Source organism: Pteropus alecto, unplaced genomic scaffold (genome assembly GCF_000325575.1).
Source record: "Pteropus alecto unplaced genomic scaffold, ASM32557v1 scaffold115, whole genome shotgun sequence".
Classification (NCBI taxonomy): Eukaryota; Metazoa; Chordata; class Mammalia; order Chiroptera; family Pteropodidae; genus Pteropus; species Pteropus alecto.
In genome coordinates, this window is record NW_006436814.1 from 1,987,348 (window position 1) to 2,011,658 (window position 24,311).

The window sequence follows — 24,311 nt, forward strand, 5'->3', positions numbered from 1 at the left end:
CGGGGCCCGCCCCGCCGGACCCCCTCCGGGCGCAGCCCGCTGTGCTCTGACTCTCTCCACCTGCGCTTTAACCGCCCCGAGCCCCGACCGCACCCCCGGAAGGCCCTGCCGCTTCGGGCGGAGCCCCCCGCGCGGCCGTTCGCGCTCCAGGCCGCCTCGCTGCCACCGTCCTCCACCCGGGCGTCCTTCTGTCTTTCCGTCTTGCCCTTTCCCACGTGTGAACTTCTCTCCGGCCGTGACCTCATTCCGGTCTGCCCCATCTTTTAAGAAACGCCGTCCCGTTCCTTAGACGTATCCCCTTTATCAGTGGTCTCCTCTCTGTCCCTTCGCCACCCGGCATTTCGAAAGGCGCCAACACTGTCTGAGCGCACGGCTCGCCCCCTCGGTCCCTCGGGCCCCCGCGCTGCCCCCCGCCCTCGCCGCCCGGTGACCCCGAGTTCACTGCAGCGTTTGACGCTCGTCGGATTCAGACGCCGTCCCGTTCCTTAGACGTATCCCCTTTATCAGTGGTCTCCTCTCTGTCCCTTCGCCACCCGGCATTTCGAAAGGCGCCAACACTGTCTGAGCGCACGGCTCGCCCCCTCGGTCCCTCGGGCCCCCGCGCTGCCCCCCGCCCTCGCCGCCCGGTGACCCCGAGTTCACTGCAGCGTTTGACGCTCGTCGGATTCAGACGCACTCTTCCCAGGCTCGCTCCCCGCTTTTGATTACTGCTTCTCGCCTCTGACTGGTGCCTCTTTGTGTCCCTTCCGTAACTTCAGTGTCGCCGGGATTCCGGATTCGAGCCTGCGCTGCTCTTCAGGGGGCCTCGTTCGCCCCACGATCCTGCCCACCGCCCACAGGCTGAGGGTCTCAGATCTGAACCCCCGGATCCAGCCTTCTGCTGAGTGTCCTGCGAGTCTCTGTCCTTCTGCAGAACCCACCCCCCCATCTCCCTTGTGGGTCCCCCACCCCCACCGTCCGCGCCTCTCGCTCCCCACGGCTGCCCCGGCCTGCCCAGTGCGGTTCACTGTCTGCGGCCAGAAGTTCTTTCTAAATGGATATGGTCATGGCATCTGCCTTAGTGTGGGTTTTGCCCAAACTGAGTCCTGAGAGAAGGGGTCTGGTGACGTTGGTTTATTTGAGCGGTGTTCCCGGGAAGCAGCACTGTGGGCGTGGGGAAGGGGAGCCAGCCAGCCAGTAAGCCAGTAAGGGGTGTCTTAGCAAGCCGGTTACCAGTGTGGGTAACGGGAGAAGCCTGCTGGGGGCTGGAAAGATGCCACAGAGGGCAATAAGAGGAAGTGTCAGTGGACGACTCGCCCTCTGGAGCCCCGCCATCTTTGTTCCTTAAGAGGCTATTGAATTGACACAGCCAAAGGGGTTTGCTAGGTTTTCATGTAGATTTATCAGCCCTAAGATGGGAAGGAAAAGTTTCTTTCCGGGGAAAAACTTCCACTCAGGTTTGCTGTAATAGACCAGCTTACAGAGTGTCAAGAAAAAGGTACTTTTTTCCTTTCTAAAAAACAACCAGACTAACTGCATGTGCAAACTTGTTAAAATCTGGCCGCACAATCGGGGTGCTTAGCCTGCTAATAAATATATCCTAGGAAAGCAAGGACCAAAATATGCATACTTTGCTGCTAAAAATTAACTTTATCATTTACTTTTGGGCCATAGAAGATAATGAGAAAGAACAACAAAGACATGAAAAAGGCAGCGGAGGGACAGCCTTCCCCCTTTTCCGTCCCCTGGGTCCTGGGTGTTTGTCCAGCTCTCATGTGCACTGGGTTGAGACCACCAAGTGCATGTGGGTGGGTTGGTGACGGGCAGAGGACAGGGGCGCCCAAGCTTCTGCCCGCCTGCTGACTGCAGGGCAAAACGTTCCTTACAAAAAATCACAAAAATTACAAAAAGTTCAACAAAGAAAAGAATGGCTCCCTCACCCTTCAATCTCCCACGAGCCATTTGCAGAAAAGATGGAGCTAAGAACAGTTTCTTTACAGTGCATTTGGATTTTTCTTGGGCTGCAAAAATTAGTAGACTAATGAAAGCTACCTGAATATCTTTCAGTTTCAGGATATCAATGCATTTTGAGCTCCTTTTTTACCTCTCGAAAGAATTTCTAGTGTCTACTTTCTTTGTCTTCTCTTCACTTTCATAAAAGACAACTTTTTCCTTCTGACTTTGAAATGACACCTTTTGTACCTGAGCCCATCTATGGAACACAGAGCAAGGACTGGCAACTTCTTGAAAGCCCTCTGGTCAGCATCAGCTGTTCTGAAAGATGTTACTGCTATTGTTTTATGTGAATGATTCTTATTTAATTCTCACTTAAGGTCGTTGCTAAGATTATTGGAGTTTAAATGAGATTGTTATAGTTGAATGACAGAAAGTTGCTGAAAATTTTATTACATATGCACGCTCATGCTTAAAGAGCTGTGTGAAAGCCTGTGATTTTTAAAACTCCTTTATACATTTTTTTACTCTGGTAAAATATATATGGCATAACATTTATCATTTTAACCAGTTTCTGCACACAGTTCACTGGCATTAAGTACTTTCAGATCGTTGTACAACCATCACCCCCACCATCTCCGGAAGTTATCATCCCAGACTGAGGCTCCGTACCCACTAAACTTTAACTCCCTATTCCCTCTTTAATTCTTTGTGAGTGTGATTTTTATAATGAAAGCTTATATTTTGAAAAAGAGGACGCATTTGACCTCAAACCTTAAATAATATTTGCTCATTCTGCTGTGCTTCCAAGATTATGTTTTCTGTGGAGTTCCCCTGCCCGCAAAGCTCACTGGCATCTTACATGTGAGTCAGCCAAATGAGACACCATTGAAATGCCAGTTTTGTGAGATTTCCAGGTACTCTTCCATAGAGTCCAAGCTATTAAGGATGTATCTAGAGTTACTTCCAGCGATTTTATTAAAGTGGAGGTTGTTTGCCACAGGTTATGTCCCCTGCATGGACTATATCCTTGCATTACGCTGTTACCTTTCATTTTCTTTATTTGATTTAGTACCACTTTATAAGGCCCACTGTTTTCTCTGCACTGTACCAGGCACTGTGGGAAGTACAAAAAGTTCAAGTGATTATCGCTTGAAACAATAATGCAGCTCCCCAGGGGAAAATGCGATAGAGGATTTTCAGTCCTCCATATAGAGCTGGCGACAGAAAATGTAGTGATTTTCAGTCTAAAATTAACAAGCCAATTATGAACATACAATATAAATGTTAATATGTTCAAATATGAAAACAGAAGTGAACTCTAGAACTGTATGAGAATAATAATAGTAATGATGATATTAACACCTAACAGTCATTAAACATTTACCATGTGCCAAACACCACACTAGGCACTTTACTCATATTACCTCATTTAATCCTTACAAATACCGTAAGTTGGTTACTGTTATTATCTCCATTTTACAGTGGAAGAAGCTGGCGCACAAAGAGATGGTGGGCATGGTCCTAGGAGGAGATGAGTGGGGTTCCCAGCCCGGGTCTGCCTGATTCCAGGGTCCAGTCTCGTCTGGAAATACAAGAGAGTTGATTTTGCTCTGTTACATTTAATTTCTCATTGAAGTGAAAATGAAAAGGGAGAAATTTATTCAAAGACCATTAAATAGTTTTATAACGCTTGGTCTCTCCTACCAAGTTCCTCGTCGATGTGCGTGCCGGGGTTCTTTTTTAGAAATTGGCTTCCCGGGTCGTCTCTAGGTCCCGCCACGTCCAACAGCAGAGCCCGGCGGTTGGCCCGAGGCCCGTTTCCGCCATTCCTCACGTCAGGCCGAGCACGTATTCAAAAGGAGGTGCCTGAGTCTTTGGTATAATACGGTCCAGTTTTTTCTTTCTTAAAAATGTATTAAAGAGAGATGCTATCAATCAACTGATTTAAATAATTAGTTTTAAAAAAATTATTGCCTACTCTTGAGCGATGAGGAAGAGAGTTAGTTTGTGAATCTTCAAGTGTGGCTGTCACACCTGAGGAGGCAGTGCTCACCACTTCCACGAAATAGTAGTGGAAGCACATTTCGAACAATGGAGGTAAATACCTCAAAAAGTTCGAAATGGTTGCCCCAGAAAAGAAGGCACGGGTAGGACCCAGTGACAACTGGTTCATCTGTCCCCCAGCCAGCCATTTGCCAACTCTGACATGCGTGTCTCATTCATCCTTTGCATCACTCACTCACTTGTTTGTCTGTTCATCACTAAGTTCCTCCCTTGACTGCAGCACAGCAAACTATGCAGCAGGGCTCAAAGATTACGCCCTCGCAGGCCTTGCTGTCTCGTGAGGGAGAGGTACACGTGGAGCAGGAGACAGAGCACAGCCCTGGCTTGGGGGGTCTAGAAATTAGGAGGCGTGTCTTAAAGGACAAATAGGATGTTTCAGACAAGGGGGGAAGGAAGTTGTGTGAGGTGGAGACAGCATCTTCAAGGGCATAAAACCTGCCGAGCCAGCTGGCTTAGGCCTCTTCCAACAGGTGCAGGTGTCAAAATGAGGAATCCTCTGGGGGTGGGGCATGGGGAAAGTGCCTGGATTTCTTGTTTCTGTTTTGCACCGTAAACATATTTATGTTTTTCTAGAGCTTTCAGCCACCTCGAGTATCTGGCTAAAACCTTTCTTTGTCTTGAACTATAGACACAAAGATTGATGTTGTCAAAGCAACATAAAGGCTGGTTTGGGAGAAATATTTTATCAACTAAACACATGGATGAACGTATTCTAGCATCCTGGCTCTTTGATTCTTGATTGCGTGCTGTGTGGTACGAGGTGTTTTGTTTTTTATCTCACTTCTTGTGCCTAATGCTTATAAAGCCAGCGATGATTTTATCTGACACTCAGAAATATCAGTGTAAAAGCCTCTAAGCCCTGTAAAGGAGATCGCTGTTTTTCTCCATTCTTTTTGCCAATATCGAGACGCTCCCAAAGATATCCAGTGTTAAGCAATTTGCATTCAGCTTTTGTTCCCGAATCGGGCTTCCTTCTGTTGGAAAATGATAACTGCGAAACTAGAGCTCATCCACTTAGTTTTAAAAATGCCTCACATGGGAAACGGTGGCTGCCAGGCAGGGGGATGGTCACTCAAGCAAAAAGCCACAGTTGTGGTACGTGAGGATTATCAAAATTTGAGTACTTTTGAAACTATGGGATGGGCCTGCTTGCTCCGTAGGTATATTATAGTGGCAACCGAAATCTTAGAGTCAAAAACATCCAAGATCTGTGAGAAATAGCAAGAAGGGATTTAGAATGAACTATGGCACCTATTATGCATTTTTTGAGGTTGAAACTGCAGACCAGTCTCTTTCAGGAAGCCGCTGGTAAATCTGGAAGGAAGAAAAGGGGCCAAGAGCAGTGTGTGGGCAGGTGGGCTGGGCTGTGCTGTGCTGGTAGGGAAGCCGGGTGAGCTTGTGAGGTTACCTGAATGCCCTCGAATGTCCTTGAGGTTCACCCTGTAGCCTCGTCTGGACAAGTGGGAGAATGCTACTTATCACCTGCTAGGGCTTTTTAGGATAAACTCTTGGCTTTAAGACGCTACATGCTATAAGATAATAATAATAATAGTTGGTGGAGTGCTTTGTTTTCTAGCAGACATTATTTAAGGAGAAAATTTTGCCCACATGGGGAGAGCTCACGAGCTCCTCAGCGAGGGAGAGGGGCATGGTCGACTCACTCAGTGGGGAACTGGGTGGTAGAGAACTCTGTGTCTCTGGTTACTGATGGCTCTCAGATGTGGGCGGAGCACACTGCCTGCCTCTGGCTATTACGTGGGGCGAGAGAATTCCACTGTGCTGGAACCATTAATATTCCAGTGACCTATTGATAATAAAAGTGGAAAGTATGGATAGGTTTACAGTTTATTCCAATAAGTAATTCTAATTAACAAATAGGAAAACTGAATGAATGAATGAACGAATGACGAATGAATAAGTAAATAATGTGGATTCTTGACCAAGGCATAGTCATGGTTTTCAGGTAAAATAATTTCTCACTTCTGATGACTTTAATAATTATAACCAACCACAAATTTAAATGTGACATTAAGGGCTCATTAACCCAAATTTCTTTCATCAGAAAGCGATGTTCAAAACATTGAAGATTTGATTTATTTTCATAATAAAAGTGACCATTATGAGTAAGGAACTGATCCTCGGGTGTATGCTGGGGACCCAGGGAGAGTCTGATGGCTACTTAGTTAAATAAATATGGATGATCATAACCTGATGAATGTAAAAATAATCAATTATCTATTTTATTTTTTGAATGAGTAAAAATGAACTTGGTACAAAATTCGAAATGCGTAAAGGCTCCTAGAATACAGATGATTTTTTCCTTATAAACTTGTTCCTCAGCCACTCAGTTCCCTCTGCCTGGAGTTCGCCGTCCCGTGGAGTTCTGCGTAATTGTGTGGGCGGCCAGCATCCTTCATGCACCTCACTTTTTTCACTGAGCAACAGATCCTATACATTCATGTCACAAAAATCATAAATATTCACCTCATTTATTTTAACATCTGCATAGTATTCTATTGCATTAATGTACCATATTTTATTTAACCAGTCCTCTTTTGAGGAATATTGAGGTTGTTTTCAATCTTTTGGCAATTCTGAATTATGTTGTAGTGGACATTCTGGTTCATATATAACTAGATCCTCGCTCTTCCTTTATTTTCATTTGCCTGGTAGATTTTTGCTCATCCTATTACTTTCAACACTTTTTCAAGCATTTTATTTTGGGTCTGCCTCGTGTATACTCACGCAGTGATTGTAACATTCCCAGTGATTGCTGTAATTTCCATTTGAGACACAAAGACACCTGTCATGTGAAAAGCTTCCGGGCTAGTTTCTGAGATGGGAAGGCACCTGGCGGCTGATACTGAGGAGCGCGGAGTAATGCAGTTTGAGTAGGTTACAAGTTAAGTGCAGTTGCTAGGCTCGGCCCATCTCGCCTTACATTCCACTGAACTCTGAAACAACATGGCACCTGGTCCCCTGCAGAAACCATGTGTTGATAGTTATGGTGCTAATCTGGCTCTAATCTGGGTTTGTCAACCATAGAGATCTATTTTCAAAATATTTAGGGCAAATACAGATTCAAATGAATTTTGTCAACTATATTTTTCTTTACTTTTGAAACTTTTATTGATATTTATCGATTATCATGAAACCAATACGAATAATTTGTAAGTAGGATTTTCAGGAAGTTTTATGTCCTATTTATAAAACTTTAATAAAGAAATGAGTAACAAATAGGGAAATAATGAGGTGTATTTTGCACAGTGTGTAGACTCTCAAGCATAATCATCTGACTCTAAATGTGATCTTTGTTGTTCCAAGTGACAGAAAACCCATAAAAGAAGTTAATTGGCTAAGTGGTCATAGCTGTAGATGCAGCTATATCCAGGGCTCATATGTCATAGTTAGTATCTAAGTCTTGGTTCTCTTTCTTTAGGTTGGCTCCATTTTCAGACAGCCTCTTCCCTTATTTTCTCAAGATGGCTGAAGGCAGCTTCCAGACTTTCTTTGCAGAGATAGATTGCCAGGAAACAGTGTTCCTGTCCTTAGTCATGGGGCAATGGTCTTGGATGTCTTTCTGACTTGACAAACTTATCCATCTTGGAACCATCACTGATTAGCTTAAGCCTGAGGCCATTCCCACCCCCCTCACCCTGCCCCAACTAACAGCAGAACCCACTTTCCATGATATATGGAAGCTGGGGCATGGTGGGGAGGTGGACAGCTGAACAAAACTTGGGACTGGAGAGAGGGAAGACATTAGAAAATATCTCTACAGTCCCCAAGCCCTTAACAGGGGGAAAACTAGCAAGTCCTGCCTTCTGGAACCCCCTACCGTAAATATCCCCAGGAGCCTCACGGGTCTGAGACTTCTAGTTATTTCTTGGTTTAATCTTTGCTTCCTTAATTCTCGATCTCCCCTCTGCATCTTACCTGGTGTGGCTATTTGCTTTTCTCCATATTCACCCAAACACAGATCATCACCCTTTTTCCTTAATTTGCTTCAAAGGGCTCTTAACATGGGGCTGTGTATGTGACAGTTTTTAACTGAAGGTCACAATAATGTGAGTTATTTAGTAGCAAATCGCAGCATACAATTTAAATTTAATATTAGCCCATTTAATAAAACAACTTTATGGATGTAGTTCTCATACCATAAAATTCACACTTGTAAAATGTACAAGTCAATGGCTTTTAGTATATTCACAGGGTTGTTTGACCATTGCTACTGTCTAATTATAGACCATTGTCATCATCCCAGAAAGGAGCCCTGTATCCCACAGTGGTCCTCTCTATTCGCCCCTCCTCCCAGCCTCTGGCCACCAGTCATCTGTTTTCTGCCTCGTTTGCCTATTCCGGACATTTCATTTAAACGGAATCATATAATATATGGCCTTTCATGTCTGGCTTCTTTCACTTAGTATAATGTTTACAAGGTTCATCCATGTTTTAGCATGTGTCAGCTTCTTCCCGTTCATGGCTGAGTAATATTCTGTTGTATGGATATACCGCCTTTTCTACCGATCGGTGGACATTTGTATAGTTTTCACTTCTGAGCTACTAAGAATAATGCTGCTATGAACATTGGTGACGTTGGCCTGTTTTAAAAAGTGTCTTCACCGCACCTGCTGTGGGGACTTTCTCAATGGCTCTGTCTTCTCTGTGCGCAGGTTTTGTTCCTGTGGGACGGTAACGATAGCAGAGATGACGTCATCAGCAGAGATGACAGACTGCAGGGGAGCGGCTTCTGGTACAGTCAGTCAGAGTTTGGTGTAGGATGTGTTCAGTTTGAGGTGTCTATTAGACACCTAAGTCAAGAAGAGAGTTGGACGTAAAGGTCAGGCCTGGGGACATAGATCTGGGAGTCATTAGGGAATGGACGATTTCGGAGCCATGAGCCTGGTGAGACCATCAATGGTGGGGAGAGTAGATGGAGAAACGGAGAGGACCCAGGATCGAGCCCCGGGTGCCATAGGTCCTCAGTGTGGAAACAGGTCCCTAGCGTAGCTCCGCAGACCACTGTGAAACCGTGACCTTCTCTGAAATCTGCCTGCTGTTTTGGGCCACCGACGTTTCTGCCAGTCCTTCCTGATGTGGTTGATTAAAATCTCCTCCCAGTTCCAAGTGTCCTTGCAGGCCCTGGGCTGCTGTCTCCTGAACAAGAACACCTGACCCTTTGCCGACCTCTTGACCTTGGGTAGACTCAGGTATGTGATCTGTAGCCATCAAAGCCATGTGAGCTAGAAGAGGCTTGTGTGGAAAGACTTCTACCCAGGGTCAAAAGAGAAGGAACCAGTAAAGGTGACTGAGAGGGAGTGACCAGTGAGGTGGGAGGAGCCGAGAGGTGGGGATCTTGGGAACCAAGTGAGGAACACTGTGTGTCAGAGGAAAAGGTGACCAGCCATGCCAAAATGTAACAGTGCCTGGCACCTAGTGAGGGCCCCATGAATATTAGTCCACTCTTGTTTCTGTCAAGCAGAGAGTGTGGGGGACAAGAGCTAAAACTTCGTACATCACAACGCAGAGCAAGGAGCCCATGTCTGAAATGGACAAATCAAGAACGGTGGAAATAGTGCAAGCGCATTTCGAAAAATGGAGGTAAATCCCTCAAAAAATTCGAAATGCTTGCCCCAGAGAAGAGGGGCGCGGCGAGGCATGGGAGTGGAACAGAGGGTTTTTAAAACAAGCCTTTTGATGTCATTTGATTTTCAAGCTATTGTACAGATATTTCTTTGACAAAGAAAATTTAAACGACACAAAAAGAGGACTTTTGTGTGCATGTGCACGTGTGCACGCGTGTGCGTGTGCACACACACACACACACACACACACACACTCCCAAGGTGATTTCTGACTGGTGTTTTGTGGGGTAATTGCAGAGCCCAGCTGTGGGGCCGGTGGGGGTGTAATCTGCCTCTCGCCAGATCTCTCCGTTAGTGACATCCGACCTGTACTGCTAGGATATTGTGCTCTTTATTCACTCAGCTCTTTTCTGGATCAGTGAGAAAACTCGTAGTCTGGGGAGGGCAGGAATAACACAGTCCACGGAGGAGCGGCAGCCTGGGAAGGAGGTGATTAGAAATGTCTTCTGTCTCCCAGGGTCTGTCTCCTCTGCTTATTCTCTCCTGCCGAGGGTCAGTACAAAAAGGGGTAACACCTTCCCGCCTCCATCCCTGGCACGCTCTGATCTCCCCAGCATATCACTCCCTGTACTTCCCGGGCTGGTGACAGGCCGTGTGGCCTTTCTACTTTGGAAAATGAGAATTCTCAGAAGACCAACAGAAATGCACATAGAAAATGATGGAAATTACTGGGTATCAGGAGGGATGATGACCTAAAAGAAAGACAGGAGAGGAGGCAATAGGGTGGAAATGGGTAAGATTCTGTAATGACATGATATGTAGCTATTTGCTTAATTGCCTTGGCTTCTGCTCCAAATGAGAGGTTTCAGCTCTCACATGGTGAAATGTGCAGTCTAAATCCAGCGTTCATCTCGGGGGCTTCCGGGAGGGTGGTCCGGAGGTCCCACTGGCATGGCGGAGGGAGGTTGGGACAAGTGGCACCCAAACCAGAAAGCGACAGAAAGAAATCAGAAAGGGGACTATTACGGACTGAATGTTTGTGTCCCCTTCATTCACATGTTGAAGGCTAACAATATGATGGTATTATGTGATGAAGTGGGGCCTCTGGGGGTGATTAGGTCACGAGGGTGGGGCCCTCATGGACAGGATTAGCGCCCTCGTAAGAAGAGGCCAGAGAGCTCCCTCGACCCTCCCACCGTGCGAGGACACAGGAGAGTCAGCCGTCTGCAGTGTGGAAGAGAGATCTCGCCAGGACCTGATCTTGCTGGCACCCTGAGCTCTGGCTCCCAGCCTCCAGAATTGTCGTTTAACTCCACCAAAAGTGAGTTTCAGGAGGGCGGATCTTTTTCTTTTTCTGCTGTATTTCTAACACTCAGAACAGTGCCATCCCGTGCCTTGCTTGTCTCCGGCCCTCAATAAATAATTAGTGAGTGAATTAGGGTGTTGAGACATCTCACTTCTTAGGCAATGAATCAGTTAGGAAAACGGAAGCCACTCTAGCTATTTAAAGCAAGAAGAGATTTAACACGAGGAATTAAGGGCTCGTAAAATCACAAGGGCGGTTGTGTAAAATCACAGTGGAAGGGTAAAGGTCAAAGGTGAGAGAAAGCCATCCCGGGCTCTCGAGCCCATCAGTAGCTTACAGAAAACCGGGAAGTTTCAGAACCTGCAAGACCCACTGCCAGTGCCTCATTCGCCTGCAGCACCGAGGCCCTAACAAAACTCACGTTCACCATGTCTGCCAGCTCCTGAAGGGGACAGTAGGATGACTTGTGTCTCCTCTATCTTCTCGATGTTGCTTGAGTATCTCTCGTTGGCACAGTTAACCTGGAATTCTTCTGATTGGTATTCTAGGAAGTACGGTTCCCAGTTTCCAGCTCCTGTAATGAAAGGGAAGCATCCAAGAGTAAGAAATGGGGCCACTCCATGTTTACTGCTCATGGCAGCAGTTCTCGAATTGTAGAATCTAAGAATAGTAACACTTGGGAGGCTTATTACAGCACAGAACTCTAGGTTCTGCCCCAGCTTATTATTATGATTATGATTATGATTGTTATTATTATTACTATTTTTGGTGCCAAAACTCAGGATTGAACCAGGGACCTTTAGATGGGAATTGCTTTTTTAACAAGTCCCTTGAAGATGGTGCTAGTTGGGGGTCCTCACTTCAAGAACCCCCAGCCTATGAATTGGGTTGTTGAAATTTTCTCAAACTAATGTGACCTAATGAAGCTGTTCCTATTTATTGTTCTAGAGATACATCACTTAAGTCTAAATTTGTGTGGGGCTCATTATGTACTGCTGGCTAAAATACTTTAATTATATTATCAGCGGGTCCTCTATTTACACCATATATTTTTTTATCTGTAATTACTGTCATAGAATGATTAGACTTAAGATCTGAAAGACTTCTTTAGAATAAACTGATCTAATAGAAGATGAAGAAATCGAAGTCCAGTGTTATATTTATCAGACCCTCTACAAATGTGATTTCCAAATCGGGGTTTACTGTCAACAGCCCTCAAGAATGGCCTATGAACTAAACAATAACAATAACATGTTATGTTCATACAGCAATCACGACTCTCCTTTTGTTTGTCATATGATTATTTGTTTTCTTAAGATTAAAAAAAAAAAAAGAAACGAGGAGAGTATGTCATGGCTGGTGCATAGGCAGAGAAATGACACCTTGAGTCAGATCATGGCAGATCCTGACAGCCATGTCAAGGAGCTCATGACTCCTTTTTGGGGCAATAAGAAATCAACTCCTTCGAGTAAGAGAATGACATGGTAAGATGTGGTTGAAAATGATCATGTGGAAACAAAATCCTGAGTGGATTAAGCAAACGCTGGTTCTTAGGGATGGGTTAGTTAGGATGCCACGACGATGGTCTAGAACTATTTTCTCAAACTGGACTCAAGGGATGTTGTCTCAGGGCCCACATGGTCCAAACAAATGCTTGAATTTTGTATTTTTATTTAAAAGATCATCTAAGAATATACTTTATCAGCTACGAAGGCAAAACTCTTGTGAAGAGAGTACTCGATGGAGGGATTTTCACAAGACTGAGCTTAAACTTCTCAAGTCAGTATTTCTTAGTCGACATACAATTTAAGAATTCAAGATTAACTTTTTTCCCTGTGAAAGGAGTCAGCATATTATATGCCTTTGAGAGATAGTGATTTAGACAAGGTAATAAAGTTTGGGCAGCCTAACAGGCATATTAGTTAGAATCATCAGATCTCCGACTACATTTTCGGAGGAAGAGAAAATGAGAAATCAAAAAGATATTGGGAGCTTTGAGGCTGGCACTTCAGAGAATGATAAAATAATGAAATAAAGTAAAAAAAAAACTAGGAAAAGGGACAGGTTTATGTGAGGCAGGGATAGGGCGACAGAGCATTTGTAGTGGAAGAAAGCCTACCTATGCGTCATGACCACAAGGAGCAACACCACAACTCCCATTGCGTCAAGAATTTTAAGAATTAATTATATTCACAGTTTAGCCATGTCGCGGACAAAAATGAAAAAAAAAAGTCACAATAGTAGTTTTGAGTTATTAAGGTTTACAGTAGAACAAAAGTATTTTCTTTTAAAAATAAAAGCTGTAATCTGTTAGTAATTTTAAAAGATGTTCTGTTAGCAGAGTAATTTATAAGAGGGAGCTACATATGCTAATAATTTGTTGGAAATTTAAGCTTCTGAATGACCTCTCTCTCTCTCTACACACACACACACACACACACAATGGGGCCGAAATTCCATCAGAAGCAGAAAATGTCCACCCTCTTTTCTCTTCTTGAATTTATACCCTTCTGCCAGTTATACCCTTCCAGTGGAAGAATTTCTCCGAGAAAGAGATCAGTGGTGCAGACTGAGTGATTTCAAGGACTGGAGTCTGTCAGACACTGTCGTCCCACATCGCAGGAATGTTCTGCCTCAAATGATCAAGGTAATAATTATAAGCTCCAATTGATAGAACCCTGTCAAGCACTGTGCTGAGCTTCTCATGTAAGTTACCTAATTTAGTCCATGGGAGAAGAGTTATTATTCATCCTCATTTCATAGATGAAGAAAGAGGAAATGGAGGGTAAGTAACTTGCCCAGAGTTGCACAGCTAGAAAGCTGAGGGGCTAAATTTCAACCCAGGTTATCTGACTTTGGAGCCGAGGTCTTAACTATTACATATGCTGCCCCCAAGAAGCATAAACACTGAAGAGGAATTTTCTACGCAAATGGCTAACCTTGTAATCACCTCTTTGTTCTGCTTCTGTAGACATGCTTGCTGCATAGGATGAAGGGCAGGGTGACCTTGAGATCAACTGAAGGCTCACCCTCCCCTTTGCTGTTAACAGATGTATTGCATTTGCTTGTTCTGTCTAGATAACAGACGTATCCCCTTTGCTTGTTCTCTGTAATTGCTCGTAGCCCATAGCAACTCCCGTGCTCTGTAACTGCCTGAGGACAAATTAGCCAATCAGCTCATGCCAACTGTAACTGCGCGGATAGGCCTTGTAAAAGTAAGGTTACCCCTGAGCTCGGGGCCCGGAGCTGCAGAGCACTAGCTCTTCTGGGACTGCAGGTGTAATAAACCTGAGTTCTCCAACTCTCTGAGTGGTGCTTGGTTTCTCACCGGAGCAGATCTCAGGAACCACTGTCTCTGGGTCAGAGAATCCTGGAACAGCAGTGTCACCTGCTCGTCAAAGCAAAGAGGTAAGTAGAGAATCGTGGTTTGCGATTTGGAATTTTAATCCTCTCCTTGCCATTTTAACTTCATTTGTCATGTTGGGAATATCGTGTAGCATTCTTTTGTTTGCGGGCTTCTCATCAGCATAAGTGAAATACGGTCATACCCCCCGATCCGAGGGGGATATGTTCCAAGACCCCCAGTGGATACCTGAAACTGCAAGTCGTACAGTACCCTATATATACTATCTTTTTTCCTAGACATACATACCTATGATAAAGTTTAATTCATAAGTTAGACATAGTAAGAGATTAATAACAATAACTAATAATAAAATAGAACAATTATAACAATATGCTATAATAAAAGTTATGTGAACGTACTCTCTCTCTCAAAATATCCTATTATACTGTACTCACTCTTCTCGATGATCCGAGATGATACGGTACCTATCTGATGGACGAAGCAAAATGCAGATGCTGGACACAGAGTTGGCTCATGTCTCACGCGGGACAGAGCAGGATGAGATCACACTACGCAGAACAGTGCTCAATTTAAACACGGATTGTTTATTTCCGAAATTTTCCATTTAATAGTTTCGGACCATGGTTGACTGAGGGTAACTGAAATGGCAGATAGCATCCGGTAGGTAAGGAAGACGGTTATCATTCTGCTAGATTTTGCAGGCATGAGTTTTACCTTGAAAGCTTGCCTACACTTTTTTAACTCTAAATTCATCACTCCTAATTTTAATCTCCTAGAACAGATGTGTTTCTTCTTTGCTCTCACCCCTAGACATGGACTTACTGAAAACAATCTTCTTTTAGCATCGTTACTTTTAGGCTTTGTCCATACCCTAGTCCTTCGATCTTCACTGTTGGACAGTCTCTCCTGGGTTCCTTAATTACCTGTGTCATTCACTACACTTGTCTTTTGGGCTAGAAGACGTTCCGAACAGAATGCAGTGTTTGAGATTAAGTTTCAAGGGAGCTATTTTACACGAAAAGCAAAGCATCTGAATAATGATACACATTCATTTCCACAAAAACACGTCATAAGAGCCATACTCAGTGCTGAGTGTTAGGGACATAAAGATTAAGGACGTGGCTGCCGGCTTCAAGGGGCTCACAGTCTAACGGGCACTGCACACATAATTTTGAACCATCGAATGGATGAAATCATTTTGCACCTTGGCCTCACGCGGTGGCTGTAGAACTCTGGAGGGGTGATCAAGTCACAGAGAAAAGAGGGCCAATGACAACAGAAACACGGACAGCTCAGGCGCAGCCATACCGTGACACAGCTATCTGCGTAACGCTCCGTAATTGGGGGTATCGAGAAAGTAGGAATGCAGTGTCAGAGATGGTAGAGAACGCTATGGGTAAACTGGGGTACCTGGGAAAAAATTCCTGCAGGAAGTGGGCCTGCTCTGCTCTAGCAAAAAGCTTATATTAATTTGGAGCTTATTATCTTTCACTTGTCTTTTAGGGAAAACTGCTTTCTCAATGTCTACCATGCAGAGTCTGGAGTTCCAACTCCATCTCCTCGATGCAGGAAGTTTGATGTTTTTGGCTTGCCTTTGTGTTTTTTATTTTCTCGCACTTCTGAGACTCTGCATTTTCACACATTATTTTCCTTTCTTCAGGAGTGTTGGCGACGCCTCTCAATTTAGCTTGTCCCTGCGTTTCACTTGTTGCTGTTTCCCCCTTAAAGATCATTTTTCAAGATGACAGTTAAGGCCAGAGCCAACACGAGTCTCAGGCTTCTCCACCTTGGGACCCGAGGCCCACAACTTGGGGCCTCGGCTCGTGCTGTCGATTTGCGAGCTTGTGTTCATCTGAGAGATGAGATTTGCTAAGATTTGCTGCAGTAGAAGCTTTTACTGAAACAAATACCTATCATCCCTGGTGGGTCCGTTCATCTCTCAAACACATGAAACTATAACTGTGTGTGCTGGACCTGGCTTCTCTTCCCTGAGACCTGAGTGGTTCCTGCTCCTCGTTCTTCTAAGTGTCCTTCTCACTGGAAGAATTTTTTTCTTTCTCTTTCTACGTGTTTGTGGTTCTGGGCAGGTCGTGGAGTTAGTCATAGAGAGGCTAGTTGAACTGAGGCCATGTAGTATTTCTCTGTGTCCCATCTTTGCCCGTTCTCTTTCAATCAAAACAGAGGCCTCTGGTTTTGACGATTGCTTCTTCAGGTGCCCGTGAATCAGTCCTCATTGGCAGGGGTTTCAAAAAAACTCACGAGCAGGACCCAGTGCATAGTAGGCATTTAGCAATGATTCATTTTCTTGGTGCACTCTGTGCAACCTGTGAGTGACATTTTTTGCCCTGCTGCCTGCTGTTCCTTGGAGAGTCAGATTAGCCAGCTAGGTACGCCTAGCAAGGGGGAGGGGGTTCTCTGGGCACATCCTGGGGCTTGATTTCCTCACCCTTAATGTGGGAGCAAGAGGGCTGCTTCCCTCATAGGTGGCTGCAAGGAATTATAAACCAATAGAGTGATTGCTTAGCATATGGCTGAATGTCAAGGGCAATATAAATGCCTAATTTCATTTATTTAATAGTAGTTGGATGGCCACGTGAACGTTGCTGTGGAAACCATAACTCCTGAATTCTCTGACACTTATCTATATTGTTGGTTTTAAATGAGGCTTTAAATTGAAATCTTGTACATTTTTTTTTTTTATATTAGAAAACTAACAAGAAGGATCACAGCTTGATCTCAGTTGCGGCCTTTTTATAAAAAGCAGTGTGAGCTGCCACAGTTCTCCTGCCTGGCTGCACCTTTTGTCCAGTTAATCTCACTTGATTCCTCTTTTTTTTAAGGTCATGTTTCCCATCCGTCCATCTGTCTGTTTGTCCGTCCTTCTACCCACACACCCACATACCCACCTGCCCGTCCGTCCGTCGGTCCATCCATCCATCCATCCATCCATCCATCCATCCATCCATCCATCCATCCACCTTGCTTTCCAATTCATGGGTTGAATGGGCCCAATGTGGGTAGATCAGAACTACTGGTTTTCCAGTGAAAGTGTGGAACTGGGAGGACATCTTTGGGTGATGCTATGGCAGATCTTGTGTGGTTGCAGAGATCGAGGGGGTGGCAACGACAGCACTGGGTAGAAAAAGTGGTCTTGATTCTGAGCCCTCGCTGGAGGAACTAACTCCTGGAATCCCACACTTCCTGCAGGTGGCGCTCCAACAGGGTCCTCGCGTGGCTGCCTGTCCACCACGGGCGCGGAAGCTCTTCCCGTGGCCAAGCGTGCGTCTCTGCCCATCACACGCTGTGGCTGACTGGTGGCTCTCACTCCCGGCGCCGGCTCCGGTCACTCCTGCACCTGCTGACGCTCACGTCACCGCGGTGGAGACAGCCCTCTTCCTGCTCTCAGCCTCGGCCCCCTCGTGCGGGCAGTTCCTTACGGACACGCTAACATCACGTTTTCCCTCAGGACGTGTTCTCCGTTTTGTTTTTGTTTTTGACTCTCCTATTCCTACCAGCAGCCAGCCAGCGTTTTTGAAATTCCTCCCAGTGTCGGGGTTCCCTCTGGTCGACGCGAAGATGGGACCCCTGGGATTCCAGCTGGAGGCGCCAGAGCTCCTGACGTAGGCACTCAGGGTTACCCTCTCTGGGAACTTCGCTTCTGTGGGAAAAAAAACAATTGCGTTATTGTGGCTGTATCTTTTCAAAATCAAACATATCATCTTCCTCCTGTTTTCCCTGTTGAAAAAGCTATTTCCGTTTTTTTTTTCTTGTTCAACTCATATGCCTGAAAAACCATCCTCGACTCTTCCAGTTTCTTTCTCACACGTGTTTACTCTCCAAGCCTAGCTGACAGCACCGAAGGTTCTGAGACTGATCCTTCGGCCCTGTCCCCTCTTTTATCTCTCCCATCATTTTTTAAAAACCAGCGTTGTCTACAGCCATGCCACCCCCAACGCCCCCGTATCCGGTCTGATCTCAGAAGCTAAACAGTGTCTGGCCTGGTTAGGACTTGGATGGGAGACCACCTAGGAAGACCAGGTGCTTGCTGTAGGTGTAAAAAAACCCCAAAAACCAAAAAACAAACAAACAAAAAAACAGCTTTATTTAGACATATTTTGCACATAAAAATATGTGTAGTTTACTCCAGTAGTTTGTTTGTTGTTGTTGTTTTTTTTTTGTAAATTTACTGAGTGGTGCAGCCATCACCATAAATCAGTTTCAGAACATTTTCCTCTCCCCAGTAAGATCCCTTAAGCCCACGGTTAATCCCTGCTCTAACCCTCAGCCCCGGGCAACTGCTACTCTGCTGGCCGCATCTTTAGATTTGCCTTTTCTGAACATTTCATATAAAAAAATCATTCAGTATGTGGTTTCTCACGTCTGGTTTCTTTCACTTGGCCTAATGTTCTCGAGGCTCATCCACACTGCAGCGGGTACCAGTACTTCCTTCCTCTTCGTTGCTAAGTAATATCCCATTGCATAGATGCATCTATTGTCTATTCCTTCACCAGCTGGTGGACTTGTAGTTTGTTTCTACCTTTGGCTATTATGAATAATGCTGCGATGAACTTTTGTGTACAAGTCTTTGTGTGAACTTGTACACAAAATACATTTAAAAATAAATATGTTTTTATTTCTCTTGAGTAGATACTTAGGAGTGGAATTGATGGGGAGTGCAATAATTTTAAATTTGACTTTTTGAGAAATTGCCAGACTGTTTTTCGAAGTGATCACATCATTTTACATTCCCACCGGCAGCATTTAAGGGGTCCCATTTCTCCACATCCTCACCAATAGTTGTTGTCTGTCCTTTTCCTTATGGTTGGTCCAGCGGATATGAAGCCGTATCTCATTGTGGTTTTTCATTTCCATAATGTTTAACGATGTTGAGCATTGTTTCCTGGGCTTGTTAGCCATTTGTATAGTTTCTCTGATAAAATACCTGGCCACATCTTTCCCCCTTGGATTAGGTGGTTTGTTTTCTAATTATTGAATTATAAGACCTCCTAACACTTTTACCTCCTGAATGATACGCCTGCTTCTGTGTGTTACTGTTCCCACCTTTCACAAAGTGCTACTAGATTAATGTCACTGCATGGCCTTGGCATTGTCCCTCACTTATGGAACCCCCCTCAGCGTTCTCCACTGCCTGAAGTTCAATCTCCTAAACTTGACATTTGAATGGCTACATGATGTGGTTCCTTCCCTCTCTGCTCTCCTAGGCACTCCGAGTTCTGGAGAAATGGCTTAATCGTGACCTCCTGTCCTTTCCTTCTGGGTTTCTGTCTCTTGTCTGGTGTATTTCCTTCCTTCTCCTCCTCTCTTGATCCATCCTGCAAGGCAAAGTCGCTGTCCCTAAGGGTCTCTCCCTGACTCCCGCAGGGGTAATATCTCACCTTTCTCTGACTTCCTCTAACTCTTTATCTGTTTCCATTGTCCTGATGGCCCATTTACTTGACCTGCCTGCACATTTTTTGTATGAATAAAAATGTTTCTCGGCACCCCCGCACAGTGACATTCTGCTCTAGTTCTGGTCTATGTTCCTCGGAGCAGTCACCGACCAGATCTGTCGCGGTTTGTTTCGTCTGATGTCTTGGGCTTCCACAGTCTTTTTATGCCCCACCTGCTGCCAACATGTGCTGCACCTCAGATCCTGAGACCACGTGTGGCTCGCGACTGGGGACCCAAAACAGATCTGTTCGTGTTTTCTTCCTTGGCATTCTCTCTGGCTGGATCTGTGTCTTTGGGCAAGCCACCTCACTTCTTAAAAGCTCTGGAGACCCTCTTTTATATTCTTAACTCCAAATTTAGGAAGTTGTAAACATAAATGAAGTATGATTAGGTTTTTTTTTGGGGGGGCGGGTAGTAAAGTGCTTCTAAATTCTATTATATTGTAAAATATTTATTTTTATTCACCAACATTCTCTACCCATTTCTCCCTTATAGTTTTGTATCCTGGCCCTGACTAGGCATGTAGGGATGTGCGTGCGTGTGTGTGTGTCTGTGTGTATATGGCCACGTTGACCATGGACATTTGTGGGGCACCTATATTTTTACCTTCTGGCTCTTTGTGATGCTTCTCCTAAAAATTGAAACTTGCTTTAATTTCCTTTTTTATTTTAGTAACCTCTTTCTTATAATAATAGAATTAAATCTGCGTAATAAAACATAGAATTGGAAAGTCCCAGAGAGAGCTGTTATACTCTTAATATTTTGATGTTCAATTTAGTCTTTTTTCCTGATGTATATATAATTTTCTTTTGGTTTCACTGAATTATCATCATACTGTACGTACTTAAAGTTTTAAAAAATAATTAATAACTAATGTAGCATCAATGTCTTCCCATTATTTCCATGCAATTATCCTTTTATGAAAACATTTTTTAATGGCTGCACGGTATTCCACAACCTGACTATACTGTAAGTTATTAAATCCATCCCCTATGATACACATGAGGTCATTTCTATTCCTTCTCTAGTATAAACAGTGACACACAGGATGACACGATCCCTTTTCAAAGCAGTCTAATGCTTGTGATAGATGGCAGCACAATCAATGGTAGTCGCATCTGGTACCCAATGTCAACGGGCTGATACCTCACTATCTGCCCATCCTCTCTGTTTTTAATAACTGGTGTTTTCTCCCCCAACCTCAAAGCAAAATAAAAACACCCCCCGCCCCCCAAAAAGTATCACTCCAGCCACACAAATTCAGTTCACACCCTTTCTCTCTCTATGCCTTTATCTTTTGAACTGTCAGCTGTGGACTGAAATCAAGACTTGGGATTTAGCATGAAAGGCATTTAAGGGGATAAAATGATTAAGGATTGAAGTGAGAGCCCAAGAGTGACAAGTCTTCCTTAGCTCGCTGGACACCAACAGCTCTCCTCTTAAATAAACTACAACAGTGACCAAGTCCACAAATTAAAGTTACCAGCTTGCTGATGACTCTGGCAGCCCACACATGATCATATGGTCCCCAGAACACCAGTAGATCATATGCAAATATTGTTTGCATATTCATCAAGATACCACATGGACAGTGTAAGCTGCTTTAATTATCTTTTAAGGAGAAACACAGCCGCCTGCGGCACATGCACTCCACTGGCTCTGTTGGCAGCCGATATGGAAATTATTTCAAGAGAAAAATATTAAAGAGGAGTGGAATCTGTTATATTCTGCCCTCTGCTTAGCAATTAGGAGTTGCCAGCTTGATTTTGGGTTTTTATTTCTGATTTATACTTTTAGACTTTAAAAACACAGTGACATAATATATTTTAGCAATAAAAGTTATGAGCTACTCACTCCTGAGGTATAAATAATGAGAAAGCTAAATTGCATTTTATGAAAATATAAAAGTCTTATAAAGTGTTCCCAAAGAAGTTTTGTTCATTTAATAATAAAGCAACAAGGAATATGTAACAAGAATTTCATTCTTAGCCAGGTAATGGCCCTTAACCTTTTTTTTTCATTTTGTACTTATGGATATAACAGGAGACACTGTTTTTCATCCAGGGGTATCAATGGAATAAGTATATTGGTCTTTATAAAGGTACTATACAATTTTTTCATTTATAAAATGAGTGTTTTTTTAAACCTGAATCTTAAAATAATGCTATTATAATACTCTCAAATGTGAAGACATGAAAAATCCATTTCTCTCTCATCTATCTGTATCTAATAGGAAATAAAATTATAGCTAGTCTTTTTAAAGAGTAACTCTTTAGGCTGTTAACTCAAAGAATAAAAACTCTTGAAACTACACGAATTCTAAAAACCTAAGGAGGACTCGAAAAAGCCACCATTAAAACTAAAATTCAGGAGTACTTATAGACAACTGAATTTCCCAAAGAAAACAACGAAAAACTGGATAACAACAACAAAAACCTAGCTAAAGGCACTGGAGAGTGGCCAAAAGCAGGAAGAGATTGGAGGGGCTTCGAGGGTTCGGTCCTTGAAAAAAAGATTAGATGGGTTTTCCCAGTCTGCTGGGCATGGTGGCTATAACTCAAGGAGAAGGCCGGTCTTGTTGGTCTGAGGTAGTACATGGTGAAGTTCAGGGCTGTAGCTGGAAAAGGAGGAGGAAAATCCTGGAAAGGAGGAAGCCAAAGTGAGGCAGCTGCAGAATCGGCATCAAATGTCCCTCAAATCCATGGGTAACAGTTTTGGATTTTGCACACATGGAAGAGTCTGGAGGAAAGCAGCATCTGGGAGCTGAAAAGGTTGAGCAGAGATTTCAGCTGCTGTCTCTGCAGGGGAGCAGAGCTTAAGTTTAAGTCCCAAGTCTGAAGGGCTTGGCAAGCACTTTTTAGCTTCTCATCGAACCCCAGAGTGCCTGCCATACAGTTAGGGGTAAAAAACAGAACTAAGAGACTTTTCTTAGATCTGATTGCAAAACCTAAATAGAACTGCTCTAACAAAGCATAAGGCCAAGCCTCTATGAGTTTAAAGTGATCACCACTGACTTAACTGCTGGCTAGAACAAAATCAATACTCTTCAAAGGAAGATACTAGGATCTACTGTCTCTATGCTGTAATATTCATAGTATTCAGCATACAGTTAAAATGTATGAGATATGAACGAAACGCGATGTGATTCAGAGTCAAGAGAAAAATCAGTAAATAGAAAGTGATCCCCAAATGAATCAGATGTTGGAATTAGCAGACAAGAAAGATGCCATTATAACTATGTTCAAAGATTTAAAAGAAAAAGAAGCAGAGAAATGGAAACTATATATCTGTGTATGTATGTATTAAAAAGTACAGTATCTGAAATGAAGAATTCGCTGGATAGGCTTAACAGAGATTGGAGACAGCGGAAGCAAGGGTGGTAAACGTAAAGGATCAACATACATTATCCAGTCTGAAGAACAGAGGGGTAAAGATTGAAATAACGAACAAGGCCTCAGTAACTTTTGGGACAATATCATGTAGTGTTATAATAAATATGTAATTGGAGTCCCAGAAGGAGAGGAAAGAGAGAATGGGGCAGAATAAAATTGGAATAAATAATAGTTTATATTTTTCCAAATTTGGTGGAAAACTTACAGATGAACTTAGAGGTCCTAAAAGTTCAGCAAACCCTAAGCAGAATAAATACAGAGAGAACCACGGCCAGGAGTACCGTCGTCAAATTGCTGAAAACCAATGGTAAAGAGAAACTTTCAAAGAATCCAGAGAGAGAGGATACATTACACAGAGGACTCCTGTAAGAATTACTGCTGACCGGAGAAGAACAAGGAAGACCATGAATGGCACCTTTAAAGGGGGGAAAGAAAATAACTGTCAACCAAGAATATTACTTCCAGTTAAAAATTCTTTGAACATGAAAGTGAAACAAAGACACTTTCAGATAAACAGAAGCTGAGAAAATGTGTTGCCAGGGGACCCTTAGTACAAGAAAATTCTTCAGTCTGAAGGGAAATGACTGAGTTGGAAAGTTGGCTTTTTAAGACAAAAAAGAGGAGAGTCCCAGAAATGGTACAACTAAGTATATACAAAAAATGATATATTTAATTTTTTTCTAGTTTAACTAAAAGACAATCAAATGTTTGAAGTAAATGGTAAAACTAGGTATACACAAAAAATGATATATTTAATTTTTTTCTAGTTTAACTAAAAGACAATCAAATGTCTAAAGTAAAATTGGTAAAATCACGCTGTGGGTTTTATAATGTATGTAGAGATAAAACATAACATAGTAGCGCAAAGGAGGGAGGTAAAATGCAATTATACTGTTGCAAGTTTCTTACACTTTGGGTGAAGTGGTACCAGGTTAACTATAGCCCACGGTAAATTAAATATGAATATCATAATCATTAGCGCTAAAAGGCCAATAGAGGGATGAAGCAGAATGCTAAAAAATATTCAATTAACGACAAGAAGGCAGAGAGACAGGAATGAAAAACAGAACAAAGAATGGAGATACCAGCAACCACGTAAAGCTCAAAAACCTTATGTTAAGTGAAAAAAGTTAAACACTACAGAACAAGTACTGCATGGATTTTATGCATGAAAAGTTCAAGATCAGGCAAAAGTAATCTATGGTGATAGC

At 43.4% G+C, this 24,311-nt stretch overlaps 1 long non-coding RNA gene across 1 annotated transcript; it reads right to left on the reverse strand.

The window, feature by feature from the left end:
• Positions 1-9,956: 9,956 nt before the first annotated feature.
• Positions 9,957-17,913, reverse strand: LOC112481726. The gene is made up of 2 exons (XR_003047013.1): positions 14,692-17,913; positions 9,957-11,464 (listed from the first exon to the last, which is right to left on the reverse strand). It is a non-coding gene; the product is annotated as an uncharacterized LOC112481726 (long non-coding RNA).
• Positions 17,914-24,311: the final 6,398 nt, after the last annotated feature.